The sequence below is a fragment of the Megalobrama amblycephala genome, linkage group LG7 (genome assembly GCF_018812025.1).
Source record: "Megalobrama amblycephala isolate DHTTF-2021 linkage group LG7, ASM1881202v1, whole genome shotgun sequence".
NCBI lineage: Eukaryota > Metazoa > Chordata > Actinopteri > Cypriniformes > Xenocyprididae > Megalobrama > Megalobrama amblycephala.
Genome location: NC_063050.1, coordinates 10721218 through 10746917, shown reverse-complemented (window position 1 = coordinate 10746917; position 25700 = coordinate 10721218). Strand labels below are relative to the sequence as shown.

At 35.7% G+C, this 25700-nt stretch overlaps 1 protein-coding gene and 1 long non-coding RNA gene across 2 annotated transcripts in view; one reads left to right on the top strand and one right to left on the bottom strand.

The window, feature by feature from the left end:
- Positions 1-25700, top strand: part of LOC125271231 (B-cell receptor CD22-like) — a 210943-nt gene that overhangs the window by 114592 nt on the left and 70651 nt on the right. The gene's annotated exons all lie outside the window — the stretch shown is intronic.
- LOC125271313 lies at positions 1352-23306 on the bottom strand. The gene is made up of 3 exons (XR_007185548.1): positions 23169-23306; positions 5139-5708; positions 1352-1763 (listed from the first exon to the last, which is right to left on the bottom strand). It is a non-coding gene; the product is annotated as an uncharacterized LOC125271313 (long non-coding RNA).

Genomic DNA, 25700 nt, shown 5'->3' with positions numbered 1-25700 from the left:
TCCGGATGCTACAGCCCATAAACACATTGCTGCATAATGTCTAATATGCAGACAATGAGCAGTGCTGAGAAGAAATTCAAAGGGACAAAGTTCATTATAGACACTTCTGGTTTCTTTTATTTAGATCATACAGATACAAATCAACAATATCTCATGCCATTAGCTTCAGATAGTGAAGCTGGTAATGCTGTTTGTGGAGTTGTTTAATCAGATCTTGAGAGATTTAATTATTTCCTCCAAGGTTGTGGCTTAAGTCATTTGTAGTTTTTGCTGTTCCTCTTTCCTGCAGTGATTCTGCTTGTTAACAGCATGTGCACTATTAAAAAAGTGTAATAATAAAAATCATGAAATGCATGGCAGCACAGGATGCCACACTTTTGAAAAATAACAGGAAATAACAGTCAAAGACCATCAACTGAGGTTAGACTGGAACAGGAAAAAGGAATGTTGACCATTAACTGCAATAACATGCTCAAATTAACAGTGAAATACTGACAGCAGAGATGACAGCAGTTTAATGTTAATTTTACTGTTCTTATTGTAAAATGCTTTATGGTATGCTACTGTAGTAAAACAGTGAATACATTTCATTTGAGTCCAGTAATAAATAATATTACTAAAAGGTGCCCTAAAATTAACAGGCGAATCTCAACATAACACCGACTGTTACGGTAACAGTCGGGGTGTACGCCCCAATATTTGCATATGCCAGCCCATGTTCAATGCATTACACAAGGGCAGCCAGTATTAACGTCTGGATCTGTGCACAGCTGAATCATCAGACTAGGTAAGCAAGCAAGAACAACAGCGAAAAATGGCAGATGGAGCAATAATAACTGACATGATCCATGATATTTTTAGTGATATTTGTAAATTGTCTTTCTAAATGTTTTGTTAGCATGTTGCTAATGTACTGTTAAATGTGGTTAAAGTTACCATCGTTTCTTACTGTATTCACGGAGACAAGAGCCGTCACTATTTTCATTCTTTATAAATCTCTCCAACAGTGTGTAACGTTAGCTTTAGCCACGGAGCACCATCAAACTCATTCAGAATCAAATGTAAACATCCAAATAAATACAATACTTACGCGATTAGACATGTTGCATGACGAACACTTTGTAAAGATCCATTTTGAGGGTTATATTAGCTGTGTGAACTTGGTTTATGCTGTTAAAGGCAAGCGCGAGCTCGGGGGCGGGGAGAGTGCGCATTTAAAGGGGCTGCAGCCTAAATCGGCTCATATTTAATGATGCCTCAAAATAGTCAGTTTAAAAAAATAATTTAAAAAAAATTCTATGGGGTATTTTGAGCTGAAACTTCACAGACACATTCAGGGGACACCTTAGACTTATATTACATCTTTTAAAAAGACATTCTACAGAACCTTTAATATGAATTTAAACTACAAACCCATAACCAAATATAACAATTAAAACTAAAAACATCATCTTTCTTTACTTTAATATCTTTAGTTATCGATAAAAGCATTTTAGCTTCAGGCCACATACTGTAAAAGGCCACATTCTGTATTATACATTTATAATATGTATGTTTACAGAGAAAATGCAGTATAACTTTACAATAATTTCACATGCATAATGAACACATTCACACAGAATGTATATTTTATTTATATTCAATATTATCTTTATGATGTTTAACATGCATAATGGCAGTGCAGTTGTCTCTGTGTTGATGATGTTCTTCACTGGAGCTGAAACCGCCCTGAGCACCTCGGCGTCTCCACAAATCCATCTACTCTGGACAGATTAATTATTAATTAAAAAAAAAAAAAAAAAAAAAAACACATTCAGTATCAACATGAAATATCTGTTATGCCTACAAATAAAATGAGGTTGTTTATGTCTTGTTTATAAGTCAAAAAATCTGAACAACCTTAAAATGTATGTGAATTTAAGGTATAAGGTCTATGCACAATGAGTCCGAAATTTTCGCACGTTAAAAAATAAATATGACCTCATGTTGTGTTTATCACGTTTACACACTGCCTCCAAAACTTTCATACATCATAAAAAAAGAAGTGTGGAATACATATATATTGGTGGACTTTTTTTTTTTCTTCTTACATGTGGCTCTAGTATCGCTAGCAAAACATCAAACTGAGCCACTGACATCCTCATGTAATCTTTGAATCGCTAGGGATAATCACGCAGCTCCTTGATAAGGAGGTTAGGATTGGAAGGACACAGTATTTCCTTTTTCTTTTTCTGTTTTTAAGAAGAGAGAGGACAACAAAATCATCCTCACGGCTTGAACACTCCATTTTGTATTGTTTTGCCAGTTTTTTCCGCAACAGATTAATTAATACACTTCACTTTTTTCCTAACATGTTGCAATACAATCTCATTTGTTCACATTAATGCATTAACTGGTATGATCTAACAATTAAAAATGTATCTGCACAACATTTATTAATATTTGTTTGTGTTTGTTCATGTAAGTTCGCAGTGCATTAGCTAATGCTAGCACAACTTTTGATTTAAAGGGTCAGTTCACCAAAAAACACAATTTCTGTCATTAATTACTCACCCTCATGTCGTTCCACACCCGTAAGTCCTTTACTCATCTTCGGAACACAAATTAAGATATTTTTGATGGAAATTTGAGAGCTTTCAGTCCCTTCGTTGGGGGCAATGCAATTTACACATTCAAGGTCTAGAACAATGGGAAAGACATCATTAAAGTACTCCATGTGACTCGAGTGGTTTAACCTCAATTTTATAAAGCGACACAAGTGCTTTGTTTGGGCACACACACAAAAAATAACATAATTTATCACTTTATTTACTAAAATATTGACCTGCAATCCAGTAGGGGGAGCACTACAATGCATGTGTGTTGTTTTGTTACGTGAACGCGCTTTGGATAATATATTGCTGCCTTCACGTGCTATCGGAAATTTGATAATTCCCACTTCTGAAGTCATGATTACATGCTCATTGCATTTAACTTTCAAAATTGGAGGGCGTTAATGTGCAATTTTTACCTAGGAAACTCGTTTTTACGATAATTGGCAGCATTATTTTGTAAATAAAGAGGTAAATTATGTTTTTGTTTTTTTTTTTGGTGCAAAGAAAGCACTTGTTTCACTTCATAAAATTGATGTTAAAGGCAGGGTAGGTAAGAAATTTTGTTCCAAATTTGTTTAAACTTTCTATATATATACATGCATAATTAAAATGTAAGAACTCTGATAAAAAGAGTATAAAAATCGAGTGACTCTAGACCGTTTAATCTGTATTAAACACAGCTCATTATTTCCATCCGGGACGAAACATAGGATTGGCTTAGGCGGCTGTCACTCTCTCGCAACCATGGCAACCACCCTTTTGCCACACATGACCTGCCCACTTGCGCGCGCACGTTTGATTTGGGGAATCCAAGAGGCATGGATCCTAGGAATACCAAAACAATGGCAGAGAAACAGCAAGCTAAATTCACAGTATCGGCCTATGCAGTTAGTGAAGGCAAACCAGGCAAAAAAAGGAAGACAGTAACAGTACAAGAAAAGGCAATGAACAAAAAGTCTTTGGATAAACAAAGAAATAAAACGCGAGTTAATATCGGCGTGGCTTTCCAGCGATGGCGAGAACTGAGGGAACTCAAGGGGCTGAAAAGTGACTCCTTGATGGCTTTATTTCTGCTGGACAGGTAAATCTTTCTTTTTGTATTTTGATCATACATATTTTTTTGTTTATTTTTTCATGAAGCATGTGTCATTAGCACACGTAGCTGCGTAATATAGCTAACATAACATTACTTAGCGAGCCGTAGTAGAGACGATAAATAATGATAGCTATAGTGTTGAATTGTGCATAATTTTACCCTCTGTCTAACTCTTTTACCATGTTCACCTGTAAGTTTACCTGCACGTTTTTTTTTCGCCTTTGTTTTGTTTTTATATTCTCTACCTATGTTTACTGATGTCTTTATCTTGTATCTGTGTGTGTCGTACACACTTTGTTGTATGTGTGTGTTATTATTTTGTGTCTGCAATGCAGTTGTGAGTTGATATTTGAGTGTATGTTACTCTGTTGATCTGTAGAACAACGTATATGTTATGAATCTTACACGAAATTCATCTTCATCACAGTGTAAATGATGGTAATGGAAAAACGTGTATCATGCAACCTGTTTTTAGCTTTGCCTTATAGATAGCTCGTTAGCGAATCAAAAAATATATATTTTAAACTTTACCAATATCAATATGCTAGCTTGATAGTGAGTACTAAAATACATCTTGTTTGTTTATCTTCATAATTATAAAGTTATTTTTATTACATGTGATTCTGACATGATGTCACTACATGCCGTGCTCCTTCCTCTCCGCTCGTCTCAGGTAAATAATGCGTCTTCCAGCTCAGTGGTCGGAGTCACACGTTCATGCGTTTTGGGGGCGTGGCTTTGGAAGGAGCCCAGAAGGGAGGGGGTGGAGTGAATGGAAATAATGAGCTGTCTTTAAAACAGTCGTGAGAGGTCTACAGACACTCGATTTTTATACTTTCTTTTTCAGAGTACTTACATTTTAATTATGTATTGATATATAAATAAAGTTTAAACAAATTTTGAAAAAAAGTTTTTTATACATTTTTTTGCCTACCCTGCCTTTAAACCACTGGAGTCACATGTAGTACTTTAATGTCTTTCCTATTGTTCTGGTCCTTGAATGTGCAAATTTCATTACCCCCAATGGAGGAACTGAAAGCACTCAGATTTCATCAAAAAGGTCTTCATTTTTGTTCTGAAGATGAACAAAGGTCTTACGGGCAGTGGTGTAATGTAACAAAGTAATAATACTTCGTTACAGTACTTGAGTATTTTTTGGGAGAATCTGTACTTTACTTGACTTTTTATATTTCTGTCAACTTTTACTTTTACTCCACTACATTTCCTAAATAGAATGTATGCTTTTACTCCGATACATTTTCCCAAAGCATTTTCGTTACTTACTACAAAATAAAGTAGGAAGAACACAGACTGCAAGCAAGCATGTGCAAACATTTTTGTAGCTTTTTGTACATTTTTTGTACCATTCATTTTTTTTTCACAATTGTAAAATGTCCATATTTTTAGAAGCAGTTATTAAAGAGTGTTCATAAAACATTTTTTCTCACCTGTCTGAACAACATACAGCAAGCATTCACTGAATAACACAATCGCAGGGGCCGCAATCGCAGGAGCCACAATCACAGGAGCCGCAATCGCAGACGTCGCAATCACAGGAACCGCAATCGCAGACGTCGCAATCACAGGAGCCACAATCACCGGAGCCATCATCACCGGCGCCACCATCATTGGAGCCACAATCACAGGGGCCAAAATAACAGTAGCCGCAATGACAGTAATTGCAGTCTTTTGAAGACATTTCAGGCTTCTCACACATCTTCTCCTCAGTCATTTGCCTAGGTTTTGGACCCTGGGTTATTGTGTGGCAGTGACATTGGCATGTGTTATTGCAATTCCCTTCGCAATTTTTACATCCTTCTTTGCTGTTCTCAAAATCCATGGCTTGTCTAGTAGGTTTAAGTGATCCGTTTGAACCGGCGAGCTGATGTGGAAATATCAAATCTTACAGCAAACCTTTTATCTTGAGTGAAACAGGATGTGGCTTGCATGCAAGGTCTCGCAGGAGCGCACTGAGCATGTGCAACAGGCTTGTCTCTCACACATAGAGCTGCCAACTTCTGCAAAGGAAAATAAAGGACAGAATAAGGGACCCTCAAAATATTTGTACTGTACCACACAGTGTATGTCACTTCAGTATCTGCAGTTAAGTATGTGTAAAAAAGTTTCTCGGACATAAACACATATGGGTAATTTTGTGTCAAAATCAACCAAATTTCAGAAACTTTCCCTGGTCAATTTTTTTTTTTCTTTCCCCTGAAGAAAGACAAATTAGATTAAATGACTTTAGAATAACATCATTATTTTATTTTTACACAGAGATTGGTAGGCCTGTTAGTTAAATCTGTTGACGTCTTATATGCCAACAGTTCAAAAATGGCACAAAAAAAAGCACTTGTGTTTTTCGCCCAAAGTTTGCATTTCTGTAACTTATATTACATCTTAATATCCTTTTAGATTCTAATTTTTAACCAACTTTTCTTACAGTTTTTGCCCGTTGCTTGAACACTATAGACCCATGCTTAGACTAAAGTAACACAACTTGAAGCTTTTGTTACCTTACCTCAAACACATGTACCCATACCTTAAACAAAAGCGCTGCTTTGCACTCTAGTTGCAATTCTGCAACACACTTACTCCTTTATGCAACACACTGCATACTACACTCTATTTCAATTCATACATAAGACACTTTGTTCAAAAATGAAATCTCAGGGTGCCATTTGGAAAACACATGTATCCAAAATACAAAACACATTGGGTAATTGCAACCACTCAAATACACACCTCAAAACACTTACTTACAAAACTGAACACCAATCAGCCAGCTACAAAAAGCCCTCAGTTAAGCCATTTTGAGAATTTTGCAAGCATGGAGAGCAAGAGGTGGAGGCAGAGGAAGACAAAGAGAGAGAGGAGTAGGACATGGTCAAAGAGGCGATGCACATCATATTAGAGCAATGGTGGTGGATCATGTGGCCAGACCCAAACAGACGGCAGGATCTATAATCCCACCCACGAACAATTAGCCTGTTTTTCTGTATTTACAGTAGTGTGTTTCGTTTTATTTTTGTATTATTTTTGTGTTACTGCATTTACTTTACTGTACTGTATAGTACTGTGATGTGCAGTATTGAGTTGATGTCATTTGTAACCTTTCAGTATTTTAATTTTATTTTATTTTATTTTATTTTATTTTATTTTATTTTAAACTTTTGCAAAATGTGTTCAAGCAACGGGCAAAAACTGTAATTTTTAAGGCCCAATATGGTTAATTTCCTGAGGTAGGGATCTCAATGCGGCTCCATGAGTAAGTTGGTACACATTTTCAATGGTCGCACATTTTTCTGAAGAACAAATAATGTTGAAATAAGAATGTATCTAATTTTTTTTTCTATCAACACAAATTAACATTCCTGTCTGAATGCCATAAATAGTATTTTTCCAAAGTTTGTGTGCCTGTAATTCTAAAAGTATTAAAGTTATCTCAATATCCATTTATATTCTCATTCTTAATAAACTTTTAAGGCTATATAATATGGTTCAATCCCATGTGGCTCCATGTTCAAATTGTTGCATTTTACCCATTTTCTATATATTGTAACATGTTCTAAATGTTATTGTGTTGCAGATGACAAGGAGGTTAATGTTTATGTTGCATTCTATTCATTTTTGTGTTGGATGTTCGGTTTAAATATGCGAAGAGGCTCCACCCCTGGTGTGTGTGTGTGTGTGTGTGTGTGTGTGTGTGTGTGTGTGAGGGAAAGCGGAGAGAAGGGGGCAGAAGAGTGCCTCGCTGTTTCAAGTGCGGTTCTCTGTTCAAGTCGGGGTGTGTACGGCGTGGGATGTTGCCTACAACAGCCCAAATAAACACCCCTTTTCAATAGCACGCCTCATTATTGCCTGAGAACGCTACAACATATAGCTACACCAAGGGATATTAAACATCAATCTCTATTCAAAACCATAAACTTTCCAAGAATAGCCTACGCTACAAATTAGGCTTCTTAAATAAGCGTAATATGTTGTTTTTTTTCTCTATTTAACAACATTAGCAATAGTGAAAGACGACTTCCCTTCTTGATCACGTCTTCTCTCAGGGAGATTGAATGTTTCCTTGCGTGGCTGAATGTTGCTGAAATCAAAACACGAACAGTGAAAGAGAGCTGCCGTTAGCGCGAGACACGCTCGCTGAGGAGTCTGCTTGGTCTTAAAGCCTTCCGCGAATTATGTTCGCTTCATTCATGCCTTCAATACGGGAAGATTCCGTAACCCTACTCTCTCTCTCTCTCTCTCTCTCTCTCTCTCTCACACACACACACACACACACACACACACTTTGTTGCAGAATCACCAGCCTCCCTGTGGTCATAAAAAGGTGGTCACAGCATTCCTTTTCCTGGCAAGATTAATATTTTATGCTGATATATTTTACACTACAGCTCAAAAGTTTGGGATCGGTAAGATTTTTAATGTTTTTCAAAAACAGTTTCGTCTGCTCACCAAGGCTACATTTATTTAATTAAAAATACAGTAAAAACAGCAGGGAAGTGGGAACTATATTGTGAGAGGGGGGGCGGGATTCTTCTTGGGGGGGGGGGGGGGGGGGGTATAGTAGGCTGTGTTATGTATCCTGATTGACTTTATTATTAGTTAAATCTGTTTTGCACATGCATCGCCACAGAGTTAACCATTTCAGACAGTACAGGACAGCCTCTGTCTCGTTCACTTCACGTCTGTGGGCGTTACGCACAGCTCAGTGTGGCCCAGGCACGGCGCCAGGATTCCAGTTTTGGATGGGCCAGGCCAATTGTGGGTGGGCCTTAAATTAAAAATGTTAAATAAAAAAAAAAACGTTATCCAATCACTGCTTAACCTAATAAAAAAATATTGACTAATATAGCCTACTGTTATATTATCTGTGCGTACACATAATATAGATTTTAATAGCTTGATGCTCTTTAAATATTTTTTTGCATTGTTAAAAGTTTCGGTGCATAGGACAGACCTATCCGCGATCGCTCTCCATGGTTCTGACCAAAGAAGAGCGCTTTGGAATCTCCATTACGCATGAAACGCATCATACCTGGGCTGCGTTTCCCGATAACATTGTCTCTTAGCGCGCTACGAAGACTCTTAAGGTATAACTTAACTAAAGGTATACTACCACTAAAGGTATATCATTTCTAGGCGTCTTCAGGGCTATCATCCACTCGCGAGGCATAGGCGCTGAAAGGCAGAGGCGCTGGCGCCCTCCTAGCAACGGCGCTGTTTTTGGTAAAACATGATTTTGACGACTTCATTAAGTTTTGTTTTATAGAAAACTCTTTTTAAAAGATATTCGTTTTGTATAAATTGTATCTTAATTTTGATCAATGTTTTATCAATCAATTGCCCGTATTTAATAAATAAGAAGCAAATATATAGCAGACAATGTAATAACCTTAGTGTAATTGACAGAATTAGCTACTAAAAAATATTTTGCTACCTAAAAGTTAAAGATTTGTTTGTGTCACGCATGCATGCATGTCTATTTCCCTCATATTAAATATAAAACGCGTGTGGACTGATATTTTTCCAATGTCTGGACTCCTTTATTAATGGAGTATATAAACAGACGTTTCAATATATTGGTATTAAATGCATTTTCTGAGAATGCAATGAAGTTTTTACTGCAAATGTTGAAATGCGCGCTCTTTGGTCCATCAGTGCTTGAGTCACTGATCACATTAGAATAAAATATCTCATAATAAAATACAAAATTGACTGATTTATGAATGTAGGCTATATGCATAGTTCTCATCAGTCGGAAATACAGATAAACGCTTTCATTTGTTGTATTTTTGATCCTGAAAGAAAACAGAACAACAAAAGAGCGAATCATAGGCTTACATGGAGTCTGTACGTGTTAAGCCTCGTTTACACTGCACGCGTGTGCGGCTCGTTACGGCTGCGACGCGGCCACCGGAGCTGATACGCGGCCACTCTAGTCAATTCTCGTGTTTACACCAGCCGCGCCGCGGTGCGTTTCAGAAGCGTCCCAGAAGCGGCTCGCCGCGCCACTTCGCTAAAGATAGGCGCCTCGCCTATTTTTGACGGACGCCGCGTCAAAGACGCGCAGCTCAAATACAAAATAAAGTCAAAATAATCACCCTGAGTAAACTCCTGGTCATATTTCGCATCACTACGATGCCAGAAACTGACAACAAGAGATTCGAAGTTGAAAAACTTGAAATTTCTTTGTTTTTGTTGTCCATAACTGGAATTTTAAGTGTATTAACTTCATCTGTATGGCTACAGCAAAATAAAGTATGGCATAGCAATAAACACAATAAAACCGGACAAAATATAACAATTTAGCCATTAAAAACACGAAAAAAATCAATGAAAAAAACGTCAGACATGCAAATCTCGTGGTCTCGGGAATCCAGCCGCTTCGCTTCTGAAATGGTTCTGGTGTGAGTTGACACCGCTCAGAAGACGGAACAAAACCTTGCCGAAGCCGTAATGCAACGCACACGCGTTCAGTGTAAACGAGGCTTTGCTTCTTACGCGGACTTTTGGGACTCAGTTTTGAATTGGTGTCAAGGCGCAATGAATGAAATGCACAAATGGTAATTAAATAGAACCCCTGAAATGAACGAGGGCGAGCTGTTTTATTTTCACAACATTTTGGAACATGAAAATTCATACCGGTAATATTAAGCCACTGAACGAAAAAAACAGCTGGCTGACCAGGGGTGGGGGAGGTGGAGAGGGTCGGACTGGGAGGGGGGCGGCCGCCCCCCCCCCCCCCCCCCCCCCCCCCCCTGTTCCAACGTCTATGAAAAACAGTAATATTGTGAAATATTATTACAATTTAAAATAACTGTTTTCTATTTGAATATATTTCACAAAGTAATTTATTCCTGTGATGCAAAGCTGAATTTTCAGCATCATTACTCCAGTCTTCAGTGTCACATGATCCTTCAGAAATCATTCTAGTATGATGATCTGCTGCTCAAGAAACATTTATTGTTTACAATTGTACAAAATATTTGTGTACAATATTTTTTTTTCAGGATTCTTTGATGAATAGAAAGTTCAAAAGAACAGTGTTTATCTGAAATCTAATCTTTTGTAACATTATGAATGTCTTTACTGTCACTTTTGATTGATTTAATGCATCCTTGCTGAATAAAAGTATTAATTTCTTTATTTTCTTTTCAAAAAATATGAAAAAACAAGAAAATCCCACACACTATCAACTTGCAAAACAATAAAAAAAGGTACTTTATTAGCAACGTTTCGATAAAAAAGGTACTTTATTAGCAACGTTTCGATCGTATGATCTTGATGAAGATCATACGATCGAAACGTTGCTAATAAAGTACCTTTTTTATTGTTTTGCAAGTTGATAGTGTGCGGGATTTTCTTGTTTTTTCGTATTTTGACTATACCAGTCTTTTTTCCTACACACCTATCTATCACCTACAGGTGTGCGACGCTAATTGATCTTTAATTTCTTTTCAAAAAAATAAAAATAAAAATTCTTACTGACCCCAAACTTTTGAACGGTAGTGTATAATGCTACAGAAGCTTTGTATTTCAGATAAATGCTGTTCTTTTGAACTTTCTATTCATCAAGGAATCCTGAAAAAAAAAAAAGTACACAACTGTTTTCAACATTGATAATAATAACAAATATTTCTTGAGGAACTAATCATCATATTAGAATGATTTCTGAAGGATCATGTGACACTGAAGACTGCAGTAATGATGCTGAAAATTCAGCTTTGCCAACATGAGAATAAATTACTTTGTGAAATATATTCAAATAGAAAACAGTTATTTTAAATTGTAATAATTTTTCACAATATTAATGTTTTTACTGTATTTTTAATTAAATAAATTAAGCCTTGGTGAGCAGACAAAACTTCTTTTGAAAACATTAAAAATATACCGATCCCAAACTTTTGAGTGGTAGTGTATGCTGAAGAAATCTGCTTTTAAGGATGAGTTGCAAGAACTCCTAAGTCTGATGGAAGGTAGTGTGTTGAAACAGCTTAATGCAGATTGAGGAAACAAGAACTAGACAGCAGGGTTTAAATATTATTTTTAACCCTTACAACTTGAGCAACAAGCTGAGCTAATCAGACTTTCAGGATTCACTTCTTCCAAGTAACAGAAAAGCAAATGATTCCTGGGAATCCATCAGTGTGACTGTTGTGCCTGTAAAGGCAAGACTTGTTGTTGCATGTCTTCACAGATAATAATAAGCTGTCAATGAAGGCTTCAGATGAGGGAGCTGAATGAACTGTCAGGCTACCTTGACAGTAATCACAGAACAACAGTAAAGGAAAGTGTAAAAATTAATGTCTACTGATATTTCTTCTTTTTTTTCATGTGAACTTGTCAGTTGATAATGGACCCACTAGGAAGTGTCCAGTTAGAGAGAGATTACCAGATGATCAGGTATGCAGGAATAACCCATTTATTGTCACCACATACACTGAAGAAATTCTGCTTTGCATGTGTGTGTGGTTTTTCTATAAAAATAAAGATGTGAGAATAATATATAAGTATAACAAAAAACAGTAGCCACAATAAATATAATCACAGTCATTTCTACAGTAAATATATAATAAATATACAATGATTAATACAGTAGATAGGAAAACAAATGTGCCATTATATATGAAAGTGCACTGACAGATTAGATTACTTACACCGATACTGAGCAGAGGAAATTTGAAACCTCTCAGCACTGAGGACAGACCCAGCTAACAATTTTTTGTTCTAAGAACTTTTTTGAAACTGTTCAGTTTTGGTTATGGAAACGTTAAAATATCCAGTTTTCTTGATGTTAGAGGAATGTTTTTTTTAAGGTTAGTATGAAGTTCCTGAAACATGTAAATACCTGCTACTAACAAGCAGAATCACTGAAGGAAAGAGAAACAACAAGAACAGAAACTACAACTGACTTCCAGCTAGGGCTGGGCGATATGGCAAAAATGTAATCTCGATCATTTTTTCCCGTATCAATCGATATATATTTCGATATACAAACTGTTAATGCTGCCAGCTTTAAAAGAGTATCCCAACTATGACTGAAGCCACAAAAATTTGAGGGTTCATTAATTACATTTTAAAGTATAGTTTATTAACAAAAACAGATTACACATTAAGACAACTTACTAACTTAGCGTGTGACTTTTAATTATAAACAAGCCCGAAATACATGAAGACTCTTATTTTGCACAATTGCAGGCTGATCCTTCAGATTCTTACAACCGTCTAAAACATTTTATATAAAGGCCATAAAGTAGACATTGTCATAATTCATCAACTCGAGTTCATTAGCAATCACTTGACATAAATCTGTGCTTTTTATTAATTAAGAATCACTTTGAAGTGTTGCACGAGCCTGTAGATTTTCCACTAGTTTATCGATCGCGGATGGTTTCATTATCTTGGGCGGATACAAAAGTATGAGAGGATAAAAAGAATAAAAGCATAAATGTGTCTCTAAATATATTTGGGTGGCCATTAATATACCTGGGCGGCCCGCCCAAGTAAAGTCTATAAGTGGGAAGCACTGTGATGGAATAGGTTAGTTGTGTTGTTTTTCACCATCCGACAACATATTTAACAGATCGTTTTAATCTGCACCTGATCGCTTTACAAATAACCAAAACACTTCCATATAACTGAATCCGTGCTACCTTTTTTGTCGACAATTTCATCATTTTTGGATAGTTTCTCGAGGTTAGTTTCACTTTCGTCGCAGCTTCCACTCATTTTTGTCATCCTTTGCTTTGCAAAGTGCTGTAGGAAATTGATTTTGTTCTTTGACGTGAACATTTAAAGCTGCATGCTGATTGGTTGTTGTCACATTGTATGTCTGGCTCTTATATTAATCCATATTGTTTTTAATTAATTAATTAATTACCTAAAGTATATTATTTGCTAACTACATTCTTTAAATTGTAATGTTGACATCCATTTTCTGTAAAGCTGCTTTGAAATGATATGTATCGTGAAAAGCGCTATACAAATAAATTTGAATTGAATTGAATTGAATATTGAGTAAAAATGCCTAGAGCTTATCATCGTTATCGACATATCATATCGAATTGCTATAAAATATATCATTTATCGGCACAGCCCTACTTCCAGCTACAGCCTTAGATGCAATCAACTGAAGATAAAAGAAGACATTGAATCTCTCAAGATCTCAGCAGAGGAGGATTAAACAACTCCACAAACAGCATTATTACTTTATTTATGACAAACATGTACAAAAGTTATTATTGAGATTAACAAAGGTTTAGATGTTGATTTCAGCAGTTTGGTTAAACAAAAAATATTTCTTTTGAGGTCACCATTATGGAGATTGGTGTTTTCTTTAGTTGGGCTCTTGACCCTTGACGACCACTATTATTTTTCTTTCAGTAGTTGTGGTTGTTTTCAGAAATGACTATGAAAGTGGTGTAAATGATTGCTTTTCTATGGCTGCATTACTAATATAAATAGCTTTAGGAATGAAGCAATAATTATAAAGTAGTAATAAATTCATCCGTTGTGATAAAAATGACTTATAACTCTAAATAGATCTGTGTTAGATCTTCTATAACTGCTCAAAACAACCTTGTGAAAAAGCTGAGACTCACTTAAGGGGCTTTCGTACTGAACAGTTCTATGAACTCAGTTATAGGAACTAGCTGCTTGGATAGTTCCCCAGGAACTAATTTCTCCCCCGGGCCATGGTTGCATTCACACCGCCAATAGGAACTGTAAAGCAGCTGACTTTAAAACTTTTACAGTGTCTTTAAACGCAGCCATTTACAGTACAAACCTTAAAAATGAGTGGATGGAGAATGCCATGATCGGAGCTGTGTTTGTAACGGCGATGGAATGTAAACACACAATTTGTGCGACTGAAAGAGCAAAAATTGTGGTTAGGAGATGACAAGGAGGATCTCCTATGACAACTTTCAGTATTACATATAATCAAGGCAGAGAAAAGAACACAACCCTGCAGACAACAGGTAAATGCCGTTATCATGGTTTTCCATGTTCGTGAAGTAAATATGTTTACACAGCTCTTTAAAAATGCCGGGTGCCAGTGCTTGACATCCATTTGTCCAATCAACGTACACTCACGTCACCGATAGTTCCTATAGTGCTGGTTTAGACCCTACTCTGAAGTAGAAGCTAATTTAGTTCACCCAAAATGAGTTCCTAAAACTAAAATCATTCCTAGTTCCTGCGGTGCAAACATGTCAAAATTCAGGTACTTCAGCCAATAGTTCTAGGAACTATGAGAAGGTTCTCGGGTGCGAAAGCCCCTTTAGACAGCCACACTCATCATACAAATCTCAAAAATGGTGACAAATATTCAAACATAAATACTAACAGAATTCAGCTGCATAATTTATTCATGCCGCAATGCTTCCTGGGAGTTGTGAATGAGTTTGAAATGTCACCACTATTGTTTCAAATGCTGATTGTTCAGGTCTGTGAGATTATAAACAAGTTCATAGTTAATAACTTTATGTTCGCATATGTCTTCATAATTTTTTAGACTATCTAATTGTCACAGTAGTATCACATGTCCATAGAAAAACAATCAAGGGTCAAGAGCCCAACTACCCGAAACACTGATCACCACAGCGGTGACTTCAAACGTTTGCTCATCTTTCCTTCAGTGATTTTACTCATTAGCATCAGGTGTCAGTCATCTCTAATGGTCACACTGAGCGGTGTTCATGAAACACAGGGGAATTTGCTGAGTAACATCCAACCTTAAGCCATTTTTAAGACATAAAGTTGGTGATCCTTAATATTAAAGAATGCTCAAAGAATGTTTTCTTCCAACATTATGTAAATATTAATGACACTATATGGTGATTTCATGAACATTGTTTTGAAAGAATTTAATTGTAACACTTGCATAATCTTTACAAAAATTTAAGTAGGTCACGAGACCATTCTGAGAGGGTCGTGGAGTATCTAAGAAAAACGTGTTGTCCTGATTCAGTATCTGCGGTCAGGTGAGATGCTGTCAGTGTCATTATTCTAACATTATTTTCTAAGCTTGTTATGAAATAAAAAGTCTCTCACCTAGGAAAACTGAACATTCCTGTTCTGTCAGCCATTATACTGTGCTCTATACTATGTATTATGTGTTAGCTGAGAAGGATTTTCATGCAGGTATGATGTTTATTCTATTTATCAGCCGCAGTTTCCATGTTTCATTAACAGTTCATGTTAGCGTTGCATAACCATGGTAACTGTTGTTTCCTTAACCCCATAATTACACTTTATTTTCACTTTGTGTTATTTTGTATATTTTTAAAATTACTGTGGTGGCTCATGTTAACCTACCAACTTTATTGTATTAATAAAAACTAGTTTGGGACTGCTATTAATAGCCTTACCTTGAATATTACAAGAATATTTTTGGTGCGCCAAAAAAAAAACAAAATAACGACTTATTTAGTGATGGCCGATTTCAAAACAAAAATGAATCAGTGTATCGAATCATGATTCAGATCGTGTGTCAAACTGCCAACGGCGTGACTTTGGCGCTACGAACAGAAGATTCGATACACTTGATTCATTTATGCTCCGATGCTTCCTGAAGCAGTGTTTTGAAATCACTATATAAGTCGTTATTTTGTTTTTTTTGGCGCACCAAAAATATTCTCGTCGCTTTATAATATTAATATTGAACCACTGTACTCACATGAACTGATTTAAATATATTTTTAGTACATTAATGGATCTTGAGAGAGGAAGTGTCCATTGCTCCCTATGGAGGCCTAACTGAGTCATCGGATTTCAACAAAAATATCTTAATTTGTGTTCCGAAGATTAATGAAGGTCTTACGGGTGTGGAACGACATGAGGGTGAGTAATAAATGACAGAATTTTCATTTTTGGGTGATCTAACCCTTTAAGTAGAGTGGGACAGTACTTGTGTGTGTGTCAACAATTTTTGTTAAATACATTTTTTTTTTTTTTTTTTAAACATATATATATATATATATATAATTCCAAAAAATATATATCTCTCTATTTTTTAAATATATCTCTGATTGTGTTCGTCTGAAAGAAGACTGTCATATAGGGGAGCGCGGGGTTAGTTGTAACACACATGGTTTAAATACTTCCACACACACTAGCATGAAGAAACTTAACGTATTTATTAGTTGCCATATCGACAATATATAGAGAAAATTTTTTGCCAAATTCCAGAAATCTTGGGAAGATCACTAAACATTTATTTAACAATAGCAAAAGTAAATTTCTTACTTAAGCTAATTTATCATCTATATTTTTTGTGTATGTTTAAAATTAGACAAATCTGATATTATTTTAATCTCCAATCTGTTGTTTAGCAGTTTGGGTAGTTCTTTAATGCTTCATTAACTATCAGAAGACACCTGTCACAAACTGCACAGGGACACGAAGGCTGAGGATCTAAATGCAGGATTTATTAAGATGAATGTAGTCGTACAGGCAAGGGTCAAACACCAGCAGTAACAATGTCCAAGGCAGAGATGGATTGTAAACGGGGACAGGCAATGGGTCAGGGCAGGCAGCAGACAAGGCAGAGTAATCCAGTAAACAGGCAGGGAATCAGGAAAACCAGGAAACAAGGAACAAGGAACAATGAGTGTCCATGGTAACAAACAAGGGGAGCAGCAGGGGAACATCAGGTGCACAAACAGAGGGGATACAGGGAACACAGACAAGGATCATGACAACACTAACCAGGTTTAAATTCCAGCTATGCAGATAGGGTTCGTTGTAACATGATACAACTTGCATCAACTTTTATGAATTTCCGTTGAGAAACCATGAAAAAAAAGGTGAATAAAGACTGAGAGGAAGAACCTGAACATCCAGAAAATATTATTTCAAGAAATGTTCAGCATTTGTACTGGCTCATCTATTTATCTCGTGTTCTGTGAGAGCTGTGCGTGGAGGAAGGGGAGTGTTTTTGTGCAGCTCTGTGTTTTTCTGAATGTCTGAATATGTTTCTACATCTGTTTGGGTGTAATGTTTTGACCAGTGCTGTATAGCTGTGTTTTGCAGAGTGTTCATTGTCAAACTACAAAATTATTTAAATTTGAATTCCTAAAAAAAATGCCATTATTTTATATGAAAAAAATAATTATTGTCTTTTATTGACAAAATATTTTAGTTTGTCGTGTATATTTTTTTAACTAAATCAAATAACATTTTTAGCTGTCAAATGGTCATGTTACAATGTGCCCCACCTATGGTGCATGTTGTCACATTTCACTTTCTCTCGGGGTAAATAAAGAAAAAAGTACACTGTATTAATGAAACAAAGCCACATATTTGTACCAGACATGTGTGAAATTAATGTGGAACAAAAGAAGTTCCCTGAACCCTAAGTATATTTACACAAACTGAGAAAGTCAAAAAGCGCTAGGTTGTGCCCCGCTCTCCCCTACACCTAGAATGGCTTGAGGGTGAGTAAATCATGGGATAATTTTCATTTTTGGGCGAACTCTCCCTTTAACTCTTAGAAATGTGCGGAATATAAAATAAAACATATAATGAATAAATGCACATAGATTGTCATCTAAACATAACAGTGAGGTATGTGAGGAATCTAGCATGTCAACATACACAAGCTCAACTACTCTAGGCAAAACACAGTCGTGCCGCCCCCACTTCACACTCACAATTCAACTCGATATTTGAGATGCATGTGAAAGACTGGAGATTTTGTTTATTGATTTATTAATAAACTTACTTATTATATACTTATTTTTCTCATGCTTTTCATTTACTGCAAGATCAAGTTACAATAGTAAAATGAAAAAAAAAAAAAAATCCCTCCAAAAGTTCATTGCTGTGTTTTACTGTATCTGCATCTGTAAATGTATTTTTGTATAATGTAGTAGAGAGTGAGCTGCAAAATAATTCCTGAATCCCAATAAGAGGTTTTTGTTACAGTGTTACATGAATTGATCTCACTAGTGTTCACTGGGCAGTGCAGTAGTCATGTTTTGTGTCATATGATGCCAAAGTTTGATTTTGTCAGACAAGAATAAGATTTTGACTAGAACATTTTATTTACTTTGACCTGGAAGTTTGAGGTTTGTGAGAAAATGTTGAATTGTGTTATGGATTGTGCATTAGCAATCAAGAAAAACAATAAGAAATAACAAATTTATGCTGACTTGTCATAAAGCCAACTTAAAATCTTGTTTAAAAAACGTGAATATTTTGGTCAGTACTTCTGGGTGATTGCTAAAGTGTTGCAAGGTGGTTGCTAGGCTTTTGCTATGCAGTTTCTGGGGTTTTGCTAGAGTATGTAGTTGATGGGGTGTTCTGGGTGAACACACACAGACATTCCCACCTCTGTTAAGAACAGAAACTCAAACATTGTTTGCAAAAAAAAACAAGTTTTTGTTGCTCTTTAACTCTCTGAGGTCTGAAAACACGCCGGCGCGTTTTGCAGGTTTTTTTTCACATTACAGCAAAACAGACTTAAAATACTCTGTCATTTTTTGTCATAGAGACATAAGTAATATATCAATTGAAACTATAGAATATCTTCTTTTATTTGTATACACTCAGAGTAAAAACAAAATGTTGTGCTTTTTGTAAAATAAAGAAAACTAACATGATGCGTGATTTCTCCTCTCCCTCTGAACAAAGTCCAATCTGATAGTTCTCAGAAAATGAACTGTAACTTAGTGAATACTAATCACAGAAAAATTACACTTATGTCTAAAAAAACGTTAAGATGTCAGGTTTTAAATCATGTAAGTCAAATCGAAAACAAACCTTCTGTGTTTATGTAATCTGTATGAAAAGAGAGCCATGTCAGAAGTCTGTGATTCAGCTCATTATCCGCTAATGCGGCCACGCCCACGGAGCCAGCGCCATTCAGACGCAAATTCAGTCAATACATGCATTCATTGTCTCAATCGTGTATTTATTGTCTTGAAAAGTGTTTATCTGGATGTAAAAGTCATGGTTAGGGAGCTCTAGAAGACATGCAGTTAGTTCCTGTTTTCTTTTCTTCTAGATGAATTTTATATGAGTTTTTGTTTCTTTAGCGCCCTCCGGCTGCAGTATGAATTGGAAACTCCATTCATGGAATAGCCTCTTCTTCTTTTAGATGAATTTGTGGACTAAAAATGCACAGAGAGCGCCCTCTGACTTCAAGTATGAATTGAAAACACCAGCGCTCATAGTAATGACAATGAATATTAAATAAATATAACTCCTCTGTATAGAAATTGACATAAGCATATGAGAATCCAATATTTCTCCAAATGTGCATGCTTTTAAACTAAAAGCCTATATTCAGACTCTTTGCATCACAGAAATACATTATATTTTAAAGTATAATATAAAACCATTACTTTATATTGTAATAATATTTTTCTGTATGTTTCATATAGCATGATGAGCTTGAGACATCACAGAAGGTTTTTTTCACAGCCTACCTGACTGAAATGCCTCATTAATATGCAAGTCATTTCAGCTCATTACTATGCAATTCTTTTGTCTTCTCAGGTGAGAATGGCCCATTATTCAGTGGTGATTCACGCCTCCACGCATACTGTGTTTCTTGGCAAAAAGTGTCTTACAAAAACTAAATCAATATATTGTTTTATATGAAGGAGTAAGCAGCATAATTTTTACATAATTTTGAAGCAAAAACTCTAATCTACAACCTCCAATACCCTAAAGTATTGTAAACACAGATTTAATATACTTTTTTTTTGGCCTTATTTCAGTGACTTAAGTTTTTTGTTTTTTTCAATAACGACGCATAAATGTTATTCCTTCAAAAACACAAACATGTACATACATGTTCCTCACATATTATTGTAGCCTAGTTTGTGCTGAATACAGTGTAATGACACTTTTTCCATTAATATGTTTATGAACAACTGAAAAAAGCACAAATGTCAGGGCATGTCAAAACTTCTCCAGGCCCCAAATCAGCCTCAGACTCCAGAGGGTTAACTTGCACTAAAACATGTGATTTATACCATTGAAGTAGCCTGTGTAATATTAATAAAACTGCTCATCTCCTTTAGCGATACAAGCTCAGACTCATTTATAATGTTGATGTTTTTCATAGTGTCTTGGCGGGGGAGCATGAGAATTAAAGGGGCCGCAACCTATATATCGGTGCATAGTTAATGATGCCCCAAAATAGGCAGTTAAAAAAATGAATTAAAAAAAATATATGGGGTATTTTGAGCTGAAACTTCACAGACACATTCAGGGGACACCTTAGACTTATATTACATATTTTAAAAAGAAGTTCTAGGGCACCTTTAATAAAACTGCTCATCTCCTTTAGCGATACAAGCTCAGACTCATTTAGAATGTTGATGTTTTTCATAGTGTCTTGGTGCCATGATGGATATTCAAATCTTGTTATTCATTTTTAATTTTAAACAGTATATAGAAGACTACTTTGTGGTAATGCAATGTTTGTGAACACAAACTGTGTATGTCAGGCCAAAAATCTCCAAAAACTATGCATTTGCCACCCCTCATAGGCCTCATGCCATCCCTTTGCCACCCTATAAATAATTTTCTAGATCCGCCCCTGGCGCATATCATTATTATATCAATACAATATATCAGCTAAGTGACCTCTCCTCCGCTTTCTCTCACACACATAGGCGGAGGGTGAACTCCAAGGGAAGGCAGAGAAGTTCCTCTTTAAAAACACATACATTTCCTTTTAATAGTCTACATTCGCGTGTCGTCGCACAACGTACACAACCCAGCATAAACACTTCTGATAAATCATTTGTTATTAAAGCATCTACAATCACAAACCACTGTTAATTTTAACAGAAAAAATATTCATAGGCTACTGTTAAGGGATTTGGCATGTCAGAAAGCGCGCAAAGAGAGCTCCCTCTATAATCACTAAAAAGATGTCATATTAGGCTACTTCATCACGATTTCACAAAGTTCTGTTATAATAAACGAATCTGTCAGCACATAATGCTGATGTTATTAACATAATGTCTACACTTTGTTATTATGAGAGGATTTGTGAGCGTGCAGAACTCAGAGTCCACTCACCGCTCCAAACGGGCGAGTTTTTGTGCTAACTTAAACACCTCTGATTGGCCGTTATGAAATCAACAGATCAGACCCATATGCCGCTCTTGGTTGGGGCAGGCGGGTATTGGTAGCTACCCAGCTAACAGAATTTTGTTAAGAACGCTCTCTAAATATTCAGTGTTGGTTCTGGGAACATTACAAATAAAAGAGGAACGTTTTTATAAGGTATAATGTTCCTGAAACATTCTTAATTTTGATCTAAAATTGTAGGAACGTTGATTTGTAACATTCCAAGAACATGAAAATGTTCAGTTTCCTTAATGTTAGTAGAATGTTATTTAAAGGTTAGTAAGATGTTCCTGAAACATTCTTTCAATCATTCAAACACCTGCTGTGAACAAACACTGAAAGAAAAAGAAATAAGAACACAAACTACAACTTTCTTCAGCCACAGCCTTAGATGAACTGAAGATAAAAGACATTAAATCTCTGAAGATCTGATTAAACAACTCCATAAACAGCATTACCAGCTTCACTTATTACTAACCAGACTGACTTTATTTCTGTCATACATCTACAGAAGTTCTTACTGAGAATTAACAGAGGTTTAGATGTTGATGTCTTATTGAAAATGTTTCGTTTGAAGTCAACATTGTTGAGCACCATTTCGTTTGAGGAATACCTTATAAATATATATTAGGTATTAAATATAAGGTATTTATACCTTATAAAAACGTTCCTCTAAAGTCAAGAAAACTTGATGTTTTTTACATTCCGATAACCAACACTGAATATTTGGAGAATGTTCTTTTAACAAAATTTGGTAACATTTTATTTTAGTGTCATTGTTACATGTGTTACATGTAGTTACTATAGTAATAACTATAAATTATGCATAATTACATGCAACTAACTCTAAAACCCTAATCCTAACCCTATAGTAAGTACATGTACTTAATATGACTCAGTATTTAAATGAATAATTAGCCTACAGTGTAACAAAGACACCTTAAAATAAAGCGTAACGCAAAATTCATATTAGGCTTAATGTCATATTAGGCTACTTCATCGCAATCTCACAAAGTTCTGTTATAATAAATGAATCTGCTCTTGTTTGGGGCTGAAGAATGAATGTAGAATGAAGGAAAGATAATTTAGATGTAGAATAACTAATGGGGTGATCATTTTTTGATATAAGTGAAATAATTCCAAACGAATGTCAAAAAATAAATAAATAAATACATTAATTAAATTAAAAACTAAATCCCTCGCTTTCTTCCCGCCCTAGGCAGCTGCATAGGCACGTGTCGACCCTGAATATAGGCTACATACATATCTTTACAAACTAGTTCGTATTTATCACTTGCATACATTAACTTGTACACACTCTGCTGAGTTAAACATTCATAAACAATGTAGAGAACAATGAAAAGACTGCTACTTACTTCATAGACACACACACAAGCAAAGACTAACCGCTACATACAGCTTCAACTGTCCGCTTTCTCTCAATCGGTCTGATCGTTCAGTGGGCGGGACCGTGACCTGCGGAGCGCTGATTGGCTCGCTGGATGGATGATGTGTGAGTCGATTTTGATTTATTGCAAAGGAAACGATGACGCAAGAATTCAACCCTAATAGTGGCCTTTTTTTTTTTACAGAAAGAGGGGAAATGAGACGCTCATGGTGCAACAGTTCAAAACATCCCGCTACATGAGGTGACTAGGTCACACATTTCCAAATTCCAAAGAAACAATCTCTCTCTCTCTCTCTCTCTCTCTCTCTCTCTCTCTCTCACACACACACACACACACACACACACACACCCCTGATATCTTTTCTGCTTTCTGAGGTATCTGCTTACTTTCGGTTTCACTTGAGCTGAAAAACAACAGCATTCAAGGCGAGGGAACAGAAGGGAGGATTATAACACTTGTTTTATGATTTCATGCTTAGCATTTCCCATTTTAACAAATGGCACAAAAAAAAAAAAAAAAAAAAAAAAAAAAAAAAATATATATATATATATATATATATATATATATATATATTATTTTTTTGGCAGAAATACAGTAAAAAATGAGGTATACTTTGGGCTTAAGCAATCAGTGTAGCTCGTAGCGCCCTCTGCTGGTGAAAATAATTACTGCGTAATTGCTCTGGTTACCTGTAGACTATGATGGTCAGGCTTTCTGTTTGAGTTTGCTGTAAAATGAGGAGGTTTTCCCGACATCTGGTCAACCTAAACAGAGGGAAACACGTAGCCTAACTGTAAATCAAAGTAATATTATTAATTGTTTTCAGTGGATTTCATTATTTGTGCAGTAAATCTTCTCACATTTGTAGAAGCGACTACTGATATCACCAAATTCTGTTCAGAGGTTTAAAGTGTAGAAAATTGTTCTCACCACTATTGTGTAATTGATCCAGAATGTCCAAGTTCCCTGTTTTTCTTGGCTTGCATCTAATTTAATTGTTTTGAAATGTTGTTTGCTTTGTCAGTTCTTTCTTTCTTTCTTTCTTTCTTTGAAAGGTTTTGTGCTAATCCAATTATCTTGATGCATAAAGAAGCAGGTAAACATTTAGAGTTCATGAGGAAACTTCTCTGATTTCCTGGTTCCTCTGTTTGGTCTGTTTTCATAATTTCATCTCTGGAAGAGAGACTCTGAGAGACTGAAAAATGGTAAATCTACTTCATTCAGTGACATTACTTTTGAAAAACATTGGAAACATGGGCATTATTTCAATGCTTTTCTGTTGTTGTTCTTGCTTGATTTATTATAAATGTTGAACTGTAGTCAGTATTATGTTTTGGAGTCTATAGTGCTCCATGACATCTGATCATAAGAAACCTCCTCAAAATAGAATATTAATAGTTGTTGACAAATTATGAATCAGTCATTTAATGAGAAATAAATAAAAGAGTGATGTACAATTAACAGATACTGATGGACATTGCATAGTTAAATCTCATCTGGACTTCAGCGAATTACAGAAAAGTCAAATAAAATACACTTATCTATCTATGTATATATATGTATATATGTGTGTGTGTGTGTGTGTGTGTGTGTCTTAAAGGGATAGTTCACCCTAAAATGAAAATTATCCCATGATTTACTCCCCCTAAAGCCATCCCAGGTGTATATTAATATCTTCTTTCAGACGAACATGGTCAGAGTTACATTAAAATATATCCTGACTCTTCCAAGCATTATAATGATAATGACTGGTGCCACTGACTTTTCTCTAAAAATCTCATCCATCCATCATAAATAATATCTACACAACTCCAGGGGTTTAATAAAGGCCTTCTGGAGAAAAGTAATGTGGTTAAAATAATTCAATAACTAGCTTCCGGCAGGCGGCCTAATCTCTGACCTGATGCATGATGCACTGACGAATCAGAAGCACAGAGGATAAAGCAAAACAAAACACTGGTCACAAATTAGAAGTCTAAAATGATGCATTTTTAAAGAGAAATGTCAGAGGATGTCGATATAAGAGAAGAGGAGCCTGAGTTTGTTGCACAACCGTATTTGTTTGAACTGCGATAGGCATCTAAGCTTACAACACTCTTATGTCCTGCGTCATACATTGCGTCAGAAGTTACTCTTGTGGCACAAGTTGACTTACATAGGCCTACCAGAAGCTAGTTATTTTAGCTTATAAAGTTTTAAATATGGATATTTTGGTCCCACTTTATATTAGGTGTCTTTAACTACTATGTACTTAAATAAATACACTCATTGTAAATACACTCAAAACAAATGCATTCATTGGGTTCATATTGTATTGTACACTTTTGCTGCTATTGATGTGGATACGGGTAAGGTTAGGGACACCAAGGTTTGGTGCATGGGTAGGTTTAAGGGTGGGTTAAGGTGTAAATGATGGGTCAATAATGTAATTATAAATATAATTACAGAAATTAAGTACAGATGTAACTACATGCAGGTATTTTTTTTTTTAAATACAAA